General features: G+C 47.1%; 1 protein-coding gene across 6 annotated transcripts in view; it reads left to right on the top strand.

Moving 5' to 3' along the window:
- The first annotated feature begins 218 nt into the window (after window positions 1-218).
- The window catches only part of PLXNA1 (plexin A1), a 298,111-nt gene continuing 281,645 nt past the window's right edge, over window positions 219-16,684 (top strand). For 2 of the 6 annotated variants that reach the window (XM_083418457.1, XM_083418454.1), the window contains exon 1: window positions 1,091-1,329. The gene's annotated coding sequence lies outside the window, so the exon portion shown is untranslated. Of the gene's footprint in view, window positions 508-1,090; window positions 1,330-16,684 lie in introns of those variants that run through there. The other 4 variants (XM_083418456.1, XM_083418455.1, XM_083418458.1 and 1 more) reach the window with 4 other exon arrangements.

The raw sequence follows: 16,684 nt of genomic DNA, 5'->3' as shown, positions 1-16,684 counted from the left end.
AGTGTTGCTGCCGACCCATTCTTGCTCCCGAGACGATTTCTCCCCGCCCCGCCTCCTGCGGCACCCTCGGTTCTTCCGACAAGCCATTGAGAGCATCACCGCTTTTAAGGCTCCTCGGGCGGCATTGCCCCTTTAAGAGCGCGCCAGCCTCCTTCGACTTGCGGGCCTCCCCTCGCCTGCTCTTCATTCTCTTCTCTCCTCCTCCTCTCCTCTAGCGCGCCGGTCTGCACAGGTGTGGGCGCCCTCTAGAGGCCGAAACCGGGCGAGCCGAGCAGCGACTGCAGCCCCTTTTGAATGTGTCTCTCCGTCTGCCTCCCTGGGAAGTCAGATCGAGGCTGGAGTTCCATTGGAACCCTGCGCTGCATTCCTTTCCATTCATGCTGGGCAGCAGCGGCGGCGGCGGCAGAAAAGCAAGTGGAGCGCGGAGCCCGGAGTTGCAGCGCGGGGGTTGTTCGGTGTGGAATGTAATCATGGCAGGCGCCTCCGAAGCAAGCTCCGATTCAAGCTGTAAGTCACCCCGTCCAACTTTCCTCTTTGAGGCTTTCCGTGGATACGTTTCTGGGGTGGGCGCTTTTTTTTTGGGTATGTTTGTTTTGTTTGAAAAAAGCAAGCGATCGTTGCAGAGAGGAAGACGCGAAAGAGGTGGTTTGCATGGAGAGGATTGAGAGAGCGTAGCGAAACGCCTTTCTCCGCTTCCCTGGCTTGGCTCCGAGATAGTTGAGCCTCATTCAAAAGAGACACACTCACAAAACACACACACACACGGGGAGATGTTCAGCCTTTCTTAGCTCGGAGGAAGCCTTTTCTGTTTTACTGGGGGCGAGGTGGTGGGGGCAGAGATTTGCGGTTCCGGACGCGGCGAGAGACCCGCTTTCCATTTAGTTGATTTATTCCTTTCTTTTGCATGCGGGAGGAGAGAGGAGTTTGCTGGATTCTTTTGCTGGGTGGGATCGGCGGCGCCGACGCCACGGCGCTGCTATTATTTGGGGTGGTGGTGTCTTTGGTATGTGCGCTGTGTGTGCCGGGGAGATCGTAAAGTAGGGAAAGCGCGTGAGACGAGCACACACACGCACGAGCGCGCGCACACACACCAATGTGGCATGGGGGTGGGGTGAGAAAGGGGACCGGCTCATCGCTTGGCCAAAAACGCTAGCCCGGAATGGTGTGGTCGGAAGGCTTTTTCCCGAGGGGATCTCGGCATCAGGAAGAGCGAGAGAGGCTGCATGGGTCCTTCGGTGAAAAGGAAGCAGGGAAATGTGGCCGGCGAGGCAGGCTCGGAGCGGGAAGAGTTGACAATGAGACGCGGAGGAGCGCTGGCAATTAAAAAGTGTGCGTAGCGAACGCGGCACCTCGGCAGCCTTTGCGACGCGCGAGAGAAGGGCGTGTGTGCGCGCGTGGTTAGCGGCGGCCGTAGTGGCGGGTGGTGGAAACGGAATGGAAAGGACTGGAATGGATCCGCATGTGGTTGTAACAGCGACGCTAGCAAGAGATGCGCGGCGGGGAGGGAAAGCCGAGCGGGGGTGGAGGGCGGCGGCGGCGGCGGCCGAGCACGAGGAGGAGCAGCAGCAGCGCTTCCTTGGAGAGCTTTGGAGGCACTAAAAATGTGCCGCCGCCGCGCTGGTTCCGTGCATGCGGAGGTCTCTCTCTTTGCCTTTCTCCTCCCGCAAACACACCCCTCGGCACGCCATGCCTGGGCGAAGGGGGGGAAGTAGGCAAGGACGGAGCTCGCTTGGAGGCGGCGGGGGGAGAAAACTGCAGCAGAGCTGAGCGAGGACGGCAGCCTGCGTGTGTGGCTGCGCGGGTGCAGCGTGGCGCTCCGACTGCCGCTTGCCAGCTCTTTCCGCATTTACCTTGCGCTTGTGGGTTATTCTCCAGGAGCTCCTGCCTGCCTCCGCCTTGCTGGGAGGGAGGGAGGGGGGCCGGCGCCTTGCGAGCGGCTCGGCAAGCCTGCTGTATTGCATCTTTTCCTTCCTTTTCTCCTTGGGGGTGTGCGGGGAGAGTGTGCGTGTGTGGGGAGAAAGAGAAGCTGGCTTTGGATAGACACTGTCTTTTCTGGCTTCGGAGGCTGGCGAGGGGAGGGCAGCAGCTTCGCAGTGCGAAAAGTGACTCAACTCTCCAGTCATCCTCGTCGGCGCAATGAACCCGGTGGAGATGGTCGTGTCATTTCCACCAGCCATCCCCCCTTGCTCCCTCTCTCGCTCTCCTGATTTGCAAAGGGGAAAAGTTTGATCGCAAAGATTTTTATTATTATTACTATTTTCCTTTTATTGGGATGTCGGGGACGGTGGACCGCTGAGATCGGGCAGTTAGAGGACCCCCCCAGGGCACAATCTTGCAACCCACAGCAAGTCTAAAGGGAGGGGGGATACCATTTTCTCCCCTAGCCTAGTTTTGGCGTCATTGCCCCAAGCCTGCTCGACCCTCTTCTCCCTAAATCCGTCCCTCATGGCGCCCGGAGTTGAAGAACTTTGCCTGGGGAGCGAGTCGTCCCTTTGGCTTGGGAAGAAGCCCCGTGAGCTTAGCGAGAGATGCCCCAGCCAAGCCGGAAGAGTCCCCGCGGGGCTGCCTGGCTGCTGTGAGGCAGGATGTAGGTACCCACACCTTGGCTCTCCTTGCCGCGAGGCTTTCCTCCACCCAGCCTGCTGGAGTTCCTCCTTCCAAAAGGAAACCGCTTTCTCCTTGCTTGTCAACTTCCTTAATGGGCAAGCAGGAGCTAATCTGGCCAGCCAGCAGTCCAGTGACTCCAACCCCACACTGCCCTCATTGGTATTAAGGGTGGCGGCTGCTGATGGGTCTTGTTGTATAGCCCAGTTCGTTAAGCAGAATAGCCCCCCCCCTTTTCCTGCCCCCATCTGGTAATGAGAGAATCTGTGGACCAGGAGTGCTGTAAGAATTCAAGGAGCCTTTGCACAGCCCTTCGAAAAGCACGTAGCACCATATTATGGGTTATTCATTCATGAATTATTCTTGCTGATTATGGTGTAGTTTAGGAAAGGCTCCGAAGCTCTGCCACCCAACAGCAACCCTCCTTGCACCCAGATGATAAATATAGCTCTATGGAGTGAATAAGAGAGGCTGTTGTGTGTTGTGTGTAGGTGTTATCCATAATGCATATGTATAAGCCTTTACATTAAACAAAAACTGGAGGTTGTAAACCACCCTGAACCCTTTCGGGAAGACAGGGTAAATGTCTAGGTAAAGAATAAATTTGTTCAAATAAAAATAAGCCCATTTATGCAGAGTGTAGCTCTTGCTTGCATATTTGCTTTTCAGAATTGCTTTCCTAGAACCACTGTTCTAGTTATTGGGTCCTCTGTATGTGTGTGTGTGTGATACAGGTATAAAATCTGTGTCCAAAGCACACTCGCAAGGCTCCAGCATATTTGAGTGCAGGGCTTTGCAGACATTCAGATGTGGTCTGGGTCCAATCAATAAATGAATATTTGATCCTTTTTCCCCCCTTTGATTTTTTTATGTGTGTGCATTCTTCCTTTCCATCCAGTGAAATTCTCTCTCATCACCTTAGCCGTGTGTTTATGCATATTGATTAAGCGTCTGGATTGACCAGCTCTGACTGGGGGATTGTGAAGCAAGGAGGGTATAGGCAGAATTTACATGAGATCAGTAGTTACAGAATGAACCTAGTTAGGAATCTGGTAAATTAGGAAGAGGTGTGGGATTTAGCCTTTCTAGTTAAAAACCCTTTCCACACTCCCTCATGCTCACATGTTTTGAAGGAAGTATCCTCAATATCGTACAAATTAACATTTACAATAATCCTTTTAGAAACACAGCAGGAAGAAAAGTTCAGATCGAAAGCTGCCTTTAGGAAGTAGTTCCCCCCCTCCCTTAAGATGAAATCTGTAAGCAAACAGACTTCTTAGAATACAGTTGGTTATTGCCCTTTCAGTGGAATAAAAATTATTCATCCATTTTTTGTTGTTGCAATGATGGGGAAGAGGGATCTGCAAAGGATGAGCACAGGGCTATTGACTGCATCAAAGGTTATTCATTTGAAAACATCATTTCCCTCTGTATAGCATCTAATTGCTTCCTGAACAATCTCAAAGTCTTTTGTATGTACTCAGTGGGTAAAATGAGTGACTCGATATCTCTCTCTTAAGATACTGGTTGTGACCAAATTGTGCAGAGTGAGGAAATCAAAGCAAATTAGCAGGCCATCCCCCTACAACTTGCAGCTAGAGGCAGAGATAATTTCTTAAGTGGGTTATAAAGAGAAGAGGCTTAAAAATAAAATCTTCTGCTTCAGACTGTTTGCATAGTTCAACTTGTTTTATATTAGTAAATTACAGTGCTGGTGGTGCTGAGACAATATCGAGTCTGTGTGGGTGGGAAGGAAGTTTAGATCCAAAATATGTGATCGTGTAACAGAGCAAGACGCTGTGGGGAATGCTAGATGGTAATCCGCTGTGTTGCACTCTGGATCTGTATTTTTGTTTTGGATCCTGCTGATTCCTCCCTTTAACCTGATCTGCCTGTTTGGATTAAGATCCCATTGTGCCTAACATGCATGTATTCCTCTCTGGTAGATTTTGCAAAAACAATAGCCAGAGGGCGATTCTTGCTTTTTACAGTTGGATTACTGGGTGTTCTGTCCCATTGGTGTGATACCATAGCAAGCTTTTCAGGGACACTAAAACACCCCCCTTCCAAATTAGAATGTGTATTAAACTATGTACTTACGTTCAAAATGTCCAATTGTTGACAACATTCTCCATTGAGATCTGGACTGCTTGTTCCACTAGCAAGTGCCATCGTTTTCACTCCCTCATAGAGCACTTGCATTATATGTAAAAAGTCACTCCCTCATAGAGCACTTGCATTATATGTAAAAAGTCCCACCTTCAGTTCCCTGCATTTCTAAGGAAAGGGATCTTAAGTAGCAGTGCTTGGAAGCCCCTTTGCCTGAGATGCTGGAGAGCCAGAACTCGAAGTATTTATTTTCTACATTTATAGCCCACCTTACTTCCATCATGGTACTCAAGGTGGCATATGTTGGATTCATAAAGGTTGTCTCCTATCCACTGACCAGATGCACACCTGCTTCAGCATCATAAGATGGACCAAGGGTTTGATTTAGTATAAAGCAGCTTTATATGTTCATGTAAAATGTTCTTAATTTATCTTTAATAGAACGTTCAAAAATAGTATATTGAATGTAAACTTTATTTTTCTGGATCTCCCCACACCAATTTATTCTTTTAAAAACCCCTGTTCTCCCAACAAACAGTCATTTCCCACATGATAATCACACAATCAGATCTATTTACCTTGCTAAGCCAGTTGTTTCCATACAGTCACTCACTCAGTTTTTAGATTTCACTTTATAGGAATTGTGGTTTTTACCTTGATCCTAAACATGCAAACAAATGCCACTGATTTCAGGTGAGTTTGTTTCTTACAAGTTAAGTGAAGGAGTGCAGCCTTAATTATTAGGGAATTTACCAGTAGTTTCTCTCTCTCTCTCTCTCTCTCTCTCTCTCTCTTTCTCTCTCTTTCTCTCTCTCTTTCTCGCGCGCGCACACACACACACACAACTTAAATGCTGCCCAGCCTGGTGTTTGTGTGTGTGTGTGTGGTTGTTTGTTTGTTTCTTGCATGGTTACCAATTTTAAAAAAATAACTGCAGCTCACTCCTCCCCTCCCCAAGGAGAGTTGGGGCCAGAATGGAAGGCAGTGCTAGAGGCCTTATGAGAACGGTGTGCATTTTGGGGAATTGGAGGCTATTAATGACTCCTGAACTGATGATGAATTCTGGCGTTTATGCCCTCTGCCACTTGTGTCGGTAAGGGGGCTTGTCTCCTGCCTGAATGGAGGGTGTTCAATTGAGGAACCTCACCTTTTGTTTCTGAAGTAGGCAAATACCCCCTGGAGTCAGTGAGAGTGCTGCTTGCAGGATGCAGTTATTGGCGTCACATCTGACTCAAATTTATTTTGAACCACATCACTATCCTTAACAGTCTCCTTTGTAATAAAACAAATGCACACAGAGGCCCAGAGGCACTAATTACCTATCCGAGATGCGTATACCAAGCCGACATCCATAGAAATTTAACTGCCCTGCAGTACATACACAGTTATCCTCACAGTACCCCTGAAAGATAGCACCATGCTATTATCTCTGTTTTATAAGTTGTGGAGTGAGATGCAAGAGTGTTGCTTTACCTTACTGGGGTGTTGTGAGGACAAACACCCACACCCACAACTGTAGACATCTGTGTACATCTGTTAATGCTCCTTTGCATTCAAGCACATTCACATTTCCTTCAGTCTTCAACCTTGCCGTCATATAATGGTAAAATACTAGGGGGATTTAGCCAAAGTGATACAGAAATCAGTGGCAAGTAAAAACTAGACTGAGAAGTGTTGAGCCACCACAGTGGAACATATTCTGTGATTTGCTTTTTGTTGGGCTTCCTCTGATTAATGCGTTGCAACTGACCTCCTGATGAGTGGCCTTCTGGAAGCATACAACACCCAGAGTTCAGCATCTTCACTAGCTTACTGTTGTTTTCCAAGGGCAAACAAGGTGCATGGGATTGATGGGAATTGAAAACACCTAGAGGGCACCAGGTTGGGAAAGGCTGCTCTGTCACACCGGGGAGTGATTCCACCCTTTTATACATCATGATTGTGTATGCTGCAGGTACACTGGTGTTTTCTGAAGCAGTGAAATATGAATGACAGCTGCCCATCCTTTTGCACATGTATCAGAAGGTCACTTTAAGGCACAACCTTGTGCACTCATTTGTATGGGTGTTAAGAACATGTGTCTGTTTGTGCTTCCCATGACTGGGAAAACAATATAGTCTCGGTAAACATGGTTGCTGCCAAACATGGAGATTCTCTAAGATATACTGAGACATAAGTTTCTCTGATGATCCTGGGTTTTCCACTTTCTGCTCCAGTATGTTCCACAATATGTGTGATTTCATGGAATTGTTTTTGCTACATCCATCACCCTACAGTAAACATCTAGTGCAGTGGTGAACCTTACTTGCCTATAGCCTGATTGTGGTACGCCATACTCTGTGCGATGTGGGGCAGTGGTTAGTGGGAAATCTCCAGTCTGCTATGTGACGCTTAATAGCCAGCTTTGGGTAAGTCACTTTCAGTGTACCTCACGGGTTTGTTGTGAGGTTTAAATGGGGGAAAGGCACAATACAAAATTTTAATGTTAAAGGTAAAGGGATTTGGTGGGAGGGAGACAGAGTTGGATTGTTCTTTGTTCTTAAAAGCACCTAACACTGCAGGGAAAATGAATAAAAATCGAAGTTATATTCTTAGAATGGAAAACTGGGCTGAAACTAATGAACTGAAATTCATTAGAGATGAATGCAAGGGCAAAATAAAATGCACAAGTATAGGACAGGATACTTGGCTTGGCAGTAGTACATGTGAAAAGGACCTTGGGATTCTAGCTGATTACAAGTTGAACTTGAGTCAGCAGTGTGACGTGTCTTCATAAAATGCCAATGTCTTTAGACTGCATTAAAAGAACCAAGTCAAATAAATATTACGTAGTTTCATTTTATTCTGCACTAGTCAGACCACATTTGCAGCACTCTGCCCTGTTCTGGATGCCATCCTTCAATTAGGATATAGATAACTTTGATCAGAGCTAGAGGAGGGAAATGAAGATGGGTCTAAACAGCAGGAGCTATAGCCAGGGTTATGGAAAACCAAGTCCAATGAGCAGAGGTTGAAGGAACTGCCTACGTTTAGCCTTGAGAAGGCTGAGGGGGAAACAATAGCACCATTCAAATACCTGAAGGGCTGTCACATAGAAGACGGGCCCAGACTTGTCCTCTGCTTCCCTAGTGGGCAGAATGGGATCTTAAGTTATACAAAGGTAGGTTTTAGCTGAACCTTAGGAGAAATTAGTTGAGTCTAAGAGTAGTTCCAACAATGGAATCAGTTACCTGATGATGAGCTCTGCCTCGCTGGAGGTCTTCCAAGTAGAGGCTGGGCAGCCATCTCTTGAGGATGCCCTGGCCCTGAATTTCCTGCATTGAGCAAATGGCTGGACTAGATTGCCTACAAAGATCCCTCCAACTCTTGCGATTCCTCAGTGAGATGACCCGTGATGGTGGTGAGGTTTCACTGAAATACAGGTTTGCCCCACAAGTACCAATTCTCCCCTGCAGTGTGTGTCTGTACGGGAGTGTTCTTGTGGGTTCAGTTCTAATGGATGACACTGAGGTATCACAAGTCTAGCCACTGCCCCGCATGTTTGGAATATGCGCACTAGGATATGTCCCAGACCGCCACTGTTACTAAATAGTGGTAGCACGCAACTAGTGTTGTGTTAAGTGACCTTCTGTCATGGGAATTAGCAGCGAGAAAGGCATATGTGAGGGTGCTATTTGCTTTTGGATTTAATGGTGTTGCACATGGATTTCTCATTGTTGCCTATCTCTGATACCCAAGGCGATTCTTCTGGCAGCTGGCAGACTGTGAGTGCATACGCCTCGCTTTTGTGTGTGTAAACGCACACAACTTGTTCGTCCAGATATATTTGGGTGTGTTATTTGATCAAAAGCCTTTTGTGGTAGGATGCTGAAGTGGTGGATAAAAGGAAGGTGTACTTAGCAAATTCAGTTCATCTCAAGCGTGGGTAATGCCTTTTCATAAAGGATGTCTTTTGACCTGCTAAGAGGTGTGGGTCCAGTTTCACCCTGTGAAGAGCAGCCGCTCAGCACTTCTAGGGGCGGTCAATCCCTGTGTTTAGAAAAGAGCTAAAGAAACCACACTGCTCCTCAAATAAAAAGCTCAGTCATGTCTGTGCATTTCCTCCTGGAGCAGCCATTACTTTTGGATGATGTGTTTCTGTTCCAGCTTGACCTTTGCTGCTGTTGCTTTTATGTCATCCCCTGTTCCCAGACCCTTTAAACCCCAGGCAAATGCCTTTTAGATACCGGAGAAACATTAACTGACCATCAAGAGTTTTGTTTAAAACAAGTAGCATATACGTTGGAGGTTTTCCTCATTTAGCAGGGGCACAGAAAGCACCTGCCCCAACCTCTCCTCTTTGTTCTCTGTGGAACAAAATGCTGAAATTCCCTTCCAGTTGCCTGAACAGTCACTGAACTTCAGATGTCAAACCTCAGCCTAAATTAAATGTAAAGGGTTTTCCTCCCTTCCACTTCTGGTGAGTGAAGATGCTAGATGATCTCATAATATTATGTAATTAAACTCCATAAGATTAGTTTTGTAAGTGATGACATTTTACAGCTGCCAAGATTATCTGAGTCTTTTGTTTAAAGTATTTTCTCTTTGTAAACTCTGCGAGAGGAGCATTAAGTGGAAGGGATAGGCTGGGAGTGTTTGCTGTCCTCATTTACTGTTGAGGAACCGAGGAGTGTGTGCAGGCCCATGTGTTTTGCTGGCATCAGTTTGTCTCGGGAGACAATGGAAGAGTGAACCTTTGGAGGTGAAGGCAAAATGTTGGAGAGTTACCACGCCTGCCGTGGCTGTAGAGACTGACATTGGAGTAGTGGCGTAGCGTGGGTTGTCAGCACCCGGGGCAAGGCAAGTAATTTGCGCCCCCTAACCCGGGGCAAGGCAAGTAATTTGCCCCCCCCCCCCGCTGCACTGTCCCTCCCCCAGATAGTCCCTCGCTCTCTCTCCGCACCGCACCGCAGGCCTGGCACCCTCCCCTCCACAGTGGGCGGCGACCCGGCGGCTCGAATCGGATTCGCACAGCCAGCACTGCAGTGAGAGAGAGAGAGTGAGCCAGGTAGGGGCAGAGAGCTGCGAGTGCGAGCGCGCCCCCCCAGATGTTGCGCCTGGTGCGGCTGGCCCCCCCTGCACCCCCCACGTTATGCCACTGCATGGGAGAGAGATGTTTTGTTGCAGCAGGGGCAGGTGAAGGCATCCAGTTGTGCTGCTGCAGATGCATCATGGCGTTCCTTCTCTCTGTGCTCCTCACAGTGGTCATTCCTCCTCTGGACACTACTGTGGATACACAACCTGACTGATAGTCAACAGGCGCTGCGGTTGTCTTCAAGGGAGTCCCACATGGTGGGGTTAATGCTGCTAGCCTTTATGCCATGTTTGCAGACATCTTTGTATCGCAGAGTTAGTCTGCCAATGGGCCTGGTGCCTGAAGCCAGCTCCCTGTAGATCCTTGGGGATCCTGCCATCTTCCATTCTGTGGACATGACCAAGCCAGTGTGGACAAGAAGTGCGAACATGCTGGGAATGTAGTTGAGGAGAGCGCGTCTCTTTGTTTGAGATTCTGTCCTGCTATGTGGTGCCCAAAATCTTCCTGACGCAGCGCATGTGGAAGGTGTTGAGGTGCTGCTCCTGATGCGAGTGAGTTTCCCACATGGCCCTCGGAGCCATCTGCTGGAACTGTAGACTACATTACTTGTTATATCCGTTTGAGGACCTCTTCCTACTCTTCTGATACATTAAAGGATTTGGGGGGAAAGGAATACTCTGCAGAATCTGCAATCTTGTGTATTTTGCTTTTCTTCTGCCAAAGGGTTTACTGTAATACTTTACCCTGCCTCAATGTGGCAAGGTAGAAACCACCTACAGAAGAGTGGAGTGCTCTGTGCTCCCCTTTCTATCTTTCTTGCTAGAGGTGGCAGGAGAGAGGGTTGAGGCAGGAGACACAGTTTCCACTTGTGGGCCTTTCTTTTGCCTCCTGCCTTGGCAGTTGCTCCTTTCTGTTCTCCGATCCTCCAGTGACTCCTGCTTGCTACAGAAAAGAACCCCCTCCCCCAAACCCCCAAATTCTCGCAGAACATTGAAAACTCCTTTGCTGCCGAGCAGCAATTTGCTCTCTGACGCCTGCTATTTCAGGTGACCATGAAGGATAGGTACGCACATAAATGCTTCTTACATAGCCGCACTGGAAAACCCATTCTCTGGTCTTCACAGCCTCTTGGGTGGCATTGTTAGTACCTTTGCCTGCCTGTATCACTGAGAGTAAAAACTTGTTGCTCTGATCCTGGATCAAAAACGCTGACTATTACTGCGTATGAAAGATGGACATTCTACAAGGTGGCCTGCCGGGTAAAATCAGATTGGCTTTCGTTTGGTTCTCCGTAAACCTCTGCTGAAGTGGGCTGTTATCCATCCTCCCTCAGAGGTCCTCTGGAAATGCTATCATTTCTTTCCAGGGAGACGACTCTTTATTTCTGCCGAAAGCATTGCCTCCCACTTGGTGGCTGTGTCAGGCCCTGGAATGTTTTTTAGCGCCAGGGCTTGGTCGTGTCACAGGCAAAATAATACTAGACGTGTCTCTGAGGGTGCGCAGAGTGCACTTCCCTCCCGATGCATGATCAGAACCCCCCTGCGTCTTGGACACAGTCTTGACTCTGCAGCTCCAGCTCTTCTCTTCAGCTCTTGCAGGAGCCCACTTTGCTAAGGCTGACAGCTTGCAGAGCAGCCTGTGGGCTCTCCCTCCCCCCCCACTCCCCCCGCCCCGCTTTTCCTATCTCACACATCCAATCTGCTGGCCAAGTTGGCACTGAGACCGAGGAGAAGTAGTAATCCAATTTGGGCACTTTAACTGCACTTTGCTAACTGTGCCTCTGGCCAAAGCTTGGGAACTTTAATCTGCCTAATGACCTCGGCTTCAGGGACTGGGGGAACTGACTGACGGTCATTTGTTTTATTTATTTGCTTTTACTTTTCAATGGCTGTTGGGGGCAGGGTTGGAGGGGGCTGGATTTGACACAGGTGCTGAGGTTGCTAGGGCCCAGTTGCTGGTGTATGTGGCATCCTGCACAAGCCATAACTTTTCCTATAGCAGCGGAGAAATGTGGGCCTTTTTTTGCAATTTAATTCTTTTTTTAGCATCGTTCTGTCTTGTTCTCCTCCTCACCTCGTATTTTTTTATTTTATTTTAAAAAATCTTGTAGAGACGGCATCACCAGGCAAGTCAGTTTTGCAATATATTATTATTTTTCAGGAATGCTCAGCCAAGAAAAATAAAGTGCCTCTCTCTTCCTTTGGTTGCCTACTGTTTAATGTACAAAATACAGGGGTGGTAATTGCATTAAAATGTATATAATTATACCATAGGAAAAAAAGAAGTCTTGTTAATTGCACGGGTGTTTTGAACTGATAAGTGTTGAGTGATTCATGTTTTCTTAGGAGTTCACTAAAGCAGAGCTGTCCTCCACAATGGGAGAGGCTTGTTTTCATACGATTCAGAGACAGTGAACTAAACATAGAATCTGAGCTGACTTCACTATCGCTTAGGCCTACTGTGCCTTACTGGGCTCTTTGGAAATGGATCCTGCAAGGTGCTGAGTGCCCAATCAGAAGTAAGGCCCACTGAGTTCAAAGGGACTTACTCCCAAGTAATGGTCAACAGGATTGTGTTCTAAAGCATTCACACTCTCCTTTTTTAAACAAGAAAATAGGTTTCGTGAAGCTAAATCCTAACAGCTAAAAACTAATTGCACATAACACTAAACTACGGTTTAGCACTATGTGGGTGAACCTCAGCAAGCCTGGGGAACGGGCGGGATTCAACTAATGAGTCCTGTCAGTAGAAGCCCTGTATAAAGACTTGTGCAATGGGCCTCCCCCCGCAATACCCCATGAAATTGGCTCTGGGGGTTTGTTAGGCAAAGACTTGGAACAGCATTGGGGGGGGGGAGAGGGGGCTCATTCCATCTGGCAAACCAAAATGATTGCCTTGAGGGAGTGATAGCCTTAGCAGGAAGTTGAATCCTTCCCAAAGCGATAGGCGGACTTCTGCCGAGGTCACTTTCATTTTCTAAGAATGTTGGCTTAGTGTTACATGTGTGAACCAGAAATGCTGATTTAAAACAAATGATGGTTGTTTGCTAAGCAAGCCAACTTCAAACCATGGGTTTGGCATTACATACTAGGACCCACCCTCTGTTTTTCCAGGCACTTTTCTCCTTAACGCCACTTACTTCCAACACCGCCGCTGGACGGGGAAATACCTGCAGCAAAGCAGTGCAATGAGATGAGGGGGAGGGAAAAGTTTATCTTATTACGCGACCTTGCTGCATTACACTACCTTGCAGGCAGACGCATGAACAAAGAAATGTGACTGCATCTGTCATATCTGGCTGGTCCCACAACACATACTTACATTTCCAAGGGAGCAGTCCCCTTGACAATAAAGGGATGGCTCTAGGATTGTCAGGGGATTAAAATCTGTTACTTGATTAACTCTGGTTTTAAGTCAATTGCATGTAGAAACATTTGCATATTGCAGAATCTTGGTGAAGGTGCCTTTGGGAGGACCGGGAAGTAAACTGTTAGCTCGTTTAAAATGAACAAATGGATGCCACCTCTAATCTTTTGTAGAATAAGTCGGGGGAGAGGGAATGTAACAGACATAAAAACGGCTTTTAAAGAAGTTCAAGTTCCATCAGTAGTGTTTAAGATCAAGATTTAAAGGAGCATTGAAGTTTATTTCTGTTGAACATTGACAGCTTCAATTATCCATGGCTTTTGTGGTTGGAGGGAATGGTGCATTGTGATTCTGCCAGCTTAGGATACGAGGAAAGAAACAATCCTTGAGCTACTTACCTGCAGTCATATTTCTATTGGGACGGGAAAGAAGATGCATGTTTGTATTGTTCAGAAGGTCTTTTAAAAGACCTGAGTCCCAAGATCTTTACTTGTTGTCCATCAAGCAAAGCTCCACTGATTAACTGAAGGAAGGAGAGATAAATGTTAATCTGTCTATGCAGTGCTTTTTTCTAAAATAAATGTTTAGGGGGTACTCATTTTCCTACTCATATTGAAATAGTGCCCTTCAATGAGGCCAAACTTAGATTCACAAAATGTTTAGGGGTATGCGTCCCCCTGTGCCCCCTCCCCCCGAAAAAAGCACTGTGTCTATGAAGCTTTACTCAAGGGGGTGAACAAACTTACTGCCCCTAGGACTGAATGTAATGATCAATGGGTTGGGGACTGCATGCAAGGGGGGGGGGGACACAACTGGACAGTGGTGTGGTGGGTTGGGCTCCCCCCCACCTCCCCCCAAGCCCCTAGTGTCCTCCCCAAGAAACACATGATCAGGTACAATCATACTTGGTTTTCAAATAGCTTAGTTCTTGAACGTTTTGGCTCCTGAACGCTGCAAACCCAGAAGTGACTGTTCTGGTTTGCGAACTATTTTTGGAAGCCGAACATCCAACGCGGCTTACACGGTTTCCGATTGGCTGCAGGAACTTCCTGCAGTCAATCAGAAGCAGCGTGTTGGTTTCCAAACATTTTGGAAGTCGAACAGACTTCCGGAACAGATTCCGTTCAACTTCCAAGCCACCTCACTGCCCCAATCAATACTTACCCAACGTTCGCTCCATCTGTCCACGTAGAGGCCGGAGAAATCCCATCTTGTATCTGTGGCTCTCACCACTGCCCCACTGGATCTTACTTCTGAGTAAGGTTGCATAAGATTTCAGCTTACATGTATTAAATTATTAAATGCATAATGTCAAGATGTTAAAGTGAAAAGGATGAGAGACGCTTTGTCTAGGAATAGCTCTCCCTGTGAAATCCTCTTGAGTTACTATGGTACATTTTTCACTCCTCTGCAAGTCATTCCCCCTACCTTAGTCATTTTCATTCCTAGAAGTGCAGGCATATAAACAAGACTTTTTGCTTTGAGCGCTTTAGGCTCTGATCCTCAAAGCACTGCTGGGAGCTCCGTTGACTTGACCTGTTCTTCGGTGACATTGTTGTTTCCATCCCTGATGTTTCAAAAATGGGGTTGCCACCTCCGATGGGAGAACAAGCAAGACGTTCTCTCAGAAAGCCAAAAACCTGTTTTTCAGGCCAGTGCCTCCAGCAAAACTGAGGGGAGAAAAGAGGCAGTGAAACATATCAGGGATTGGTGGAACTTTTTCCAAAATAGGAAGTGTTAAATTTTGTGTGCATGTTAGTATTTTAAACTTCTCTTGCACAAGCCACAGAGCTGTCTGCTTTTGGCAATGAGGCCCTTGGCTGAGCCCAGACTGATATAATGTGGGACAATCCCGGCCCCAGGATGCTTTCCCCACACTTTATTGATTGAAGGACGTGATAACTTGTGGCTTCCTTTCGGTTTGTGGAAATATGTGAGCATTCAAAAATACATGGTTCATAATTGTACAGTGTATATATTTTTAATTGCATACCAGCTCCCACTTGTCACTGGTAAAGGCGGCTTTGAAAAACACGACAAAGTTTAAGACAGTCAAGAGGCTGTTGGGAAAACTGAGGAAACAAATAAGTGTTGTGGCTTGCAGAAAATTGGTGCCAGAGTCTCATGAAGCAGACGTCCCATAAGCTCACTATCCACAGTGCCTCCTTGTTCAAGGGATCATAGTGTGCTGTGACTGGGCCACACAGTTCAGTGGAATCCAGTGATTGGGTCACAGCCGCCTTTGTTAATGAGAACAGATCAATAGTTTGTAGGGCAAACGTTTAGCTGCATGACCACCACCAGTATTGCTGTGGTGTTTTCTGTGGATGACGTAATGTGTGGATGACACGTACGAGTGGCTCCTCCTATGATTGTGCAGGTGTATTTAAAGATTCACATTTACACACGTATGCTGTCCCATCTTCATATGCTTGCTGTGGAAAACAGTGTGCGTTGTTTTTATTAACACACCTTTCACCCTAAGGATCCGGAGGCAGGTCACAGCAATTAAAACACGACGTTAAAAACAGTTAAAAACAACTTGCAACACAAAAATAAGGTGGGTCCTAAAAACACTCAACTCAAGTGTCAAAAGCTGGGATAAAGAGGTGTGTCTTCAGTATTTGCCAAAAGCCGCGTAATCAAGATGTTGCAAATATGCTTGGAGCTACATTAAGAAGCTTCCCCACTTTAAATGCAATCCATGTTTTGTGTTTGAGAAGCCAAGTCCCGTCATTTAGGCTGCCTTGATAGTATGTGACTACGTGTGGCCTGTAGCAGTTATGAACATTTCAATAAATATGTTATGTGGTGATGCAACGTGAAATGGGCTGAATTTACACCTTAATGATCTTTGCTTGATTCAGCTTCTGTGCTTATTTTAAGTCACATTAAAAGTAGCTTCTAGGGCTTAGAGAATGCATTGGCCATCTCTTCTTTAGCTCTGCCTTCCAGGAGTGGGATTCAGCTTCCCTAATTCTTATTGCCAGAGATTGCAGTGGCCGTTGTTGAATTGATGCCACTTGCTTTGGTCTCCCTTGTGATAAGGATAATATAATCCAAAACCCTGGGGAGCAATCAGACCGCCTTTTAAAAAACTTTTGATTGCAGCATGGAAATTAAAATTGTCCATTAGCAAGGGAAGGTTATCGCTCTTTCCACCAGTTCTCTGGTTCCCCCCAGAGTGGTAGGGGGTTAATTTTGTGTGTGGAAGAGACCAGGAAGTGAAGGCTGTGTAGAAATTCTAAGGGAGTTAATGGCAGTTTGCACAAAAGCAGGCAGGGGTGTGTGTGTGTGTGTGTGTGTGTGTGTGTGTGTGGAGAGCAGGTATGGGGAACCTGTTGCCCTCTGGATGCTGTTGCACTACAACTCCCATTAGCCTCAGCCAGCATGGCCCATGATTAGGAATGATGGGAATTGTAGTTCACCAATATCTGAAGGGCTACTGGTTGCCCATCCCTGGTGCAGAGGATCTGGTTTCAAGTGGGGAGTTCGGGGGACATTTGAGAGTTGCATCATAATTCATGAAAT

This window comes from Podarcis tiliguerta (genome assembly GCF_965153285.1).
Source record: "Podarcis tiliguerta genome assembly, chromosome: 2".
Taxonomy (NCBI): Eukaryota; Metazoa; Chordata; class Lepidosauria; order Squamata; family Lacertidae; genus Podarcis; species Podarcis tiliguerta.
This window is presented reverse-complemented; position numbering and strand designations above follow the sequence as displayed.